The sequence below is a fragment of the Octopus bimaculoides genome, chromosome 27 (genome assembly GCF_001194135.2).
Source record: "Octopus bimaculoides isolate UCB-OBI-ISO-001 chromosome 27, ASM119413v2, whole genome shotgun sequence".
In the NCBI taxonomy this organism is placed as follows: Eukaryota; Metazoa; Mollusca; class Cephalopoda; order Octopoda; family Octopodidae; genus Octopus; species Octopus bimaculoides.
The window spans coordinates 19,915,438-19,917,149 of record NC_069007.1 but is presented as its reverse complement, the minus strand read 5'-3'; positions in this window follow the sequence as shown (position 1 = coordinate 19,917,149).

The window sequence follows — 1,712 nt, the reverse complement described above, 5'->3', positions numbered from 1 at the left end:
GCACACACACACACATGCATATACACTCAGACACAGAAATACTTATGGCTTTCTGAAGTTTAGTTTTCTGCCTATGAAGAAATAAATCTACATACCCACGTATAAATACTCCATTTAATCCTGTTTGTCCAACGAAACAAACACACAAACACACACACACACACACACACACACGCACACACACATGCATTTTTTAAAATCTTTTATTTCTTTCAGTTTTTGGAATGCAGGCATGCTGGAACATTGTCTCGAAGTGTTTAGACCAATTGCTCGACACTATTACCTCCATTTTAAAACCTGGTTCTTATTATTTTCCCGAACTGCAACGTTGTGGGGATGTAAACAATCCAACACCGGTTGTTAAGCGGCGGTTGAAGAGAAACACCAACATGAAAGCACACACACACACACACACGCACACGCATATGTATGTATGTGTTTGTGTGTGTGTGTGTGTGTGTGTACAGACTACAGGCTTCCACAAAGTTTCCGTCAACCGATTTTCACTAAATATACAAATAATCAGCAAAATTCATTTAGAAGGCTTTGGTCGACTCGGGACTACAATAATATGCATTTGCGGATGGTGCCACACAGTAGGTATGAACCCGAAACCGCGTAGCTGAAAAACAAGGTTGTTAACCACACAGCCATGACCGTTCATGCGCTAATCATTGATGTTGTTGAAATTCCAAGCTACTTTTAGCTTGACAGTGGTGAGACGCCTCGGTCGTGATGAAGTAGGTCTTTCAGGGATGATGCAATGCGGATCAGAGTGTACTGAAGTTTCATTAATAAAAAGCAGCTTGAGTAATTCCTGGAAATTTCTTAAGGATCGTATGATAACAATTAGATGCAGAGGATACAATTAAAAGAGTATCGACAGTAGCAGATTTACTGTACACACCCTACACAGACAAATCCGTTTCTGAATCTATCAGTCGCTTGAGTTTCAAACGAACAAGATGACTAAATTGATACCGGAAGTCAGCACCGTCTACAGGATATGGAGGATCCGCAATTATAAAGACCCACTTGATTTGGCGTTTCAGATTGAAATCCAGAGTCATGAATTTCTCACTGTAAGTGGAAATTGGAGATTGGTTAACAGCTTGCAATGTAATAGCCGATGGTTTCTGCGAACTGCTTAAGATTTCCATTGGTCAAATGTTGCAAGCCGCTCCAGTATCTGCAAGGAATCGATGCTTTGAAATAATACCATACAGAAAAAGGAAACAAAAAAACGTGACGTATCGAAAGCTCGACCAGGGATGCGGCTGGTCTTAACTGTTTAGCATTTAAATTGGTCATACGCGGCCAAAATGTTCTACTTGTTTTAGGCTCAAACTGACCAGATCATTCTATACATAAACAATCACATCGTTGAAATCTCGAAGTCGTGCTTATAATGCCTTGATTTATTAAAAGCAGAGTGGAAAAAAAATAAGTATATTTGACAGAATGAAGTAGAAGAATGAAAACAGATGTGTGATATGCAGGGATATTGCATTTGTAGATTTCTTTATTTAGGCAGAATGGTATAAATATGAGATTCCAATACCTTGTGAGTAAATTCCAATAGTATTTAGAATTGGTCATTCCAAGTATAGAGTTTGTACACATTGTGCTATTGAATCGAGGGTTTTATTTAAAATAAAAAAATTATATATATATTTATATATGTGTGTCTGTGTGTCTGCCTCTCTCTCTCT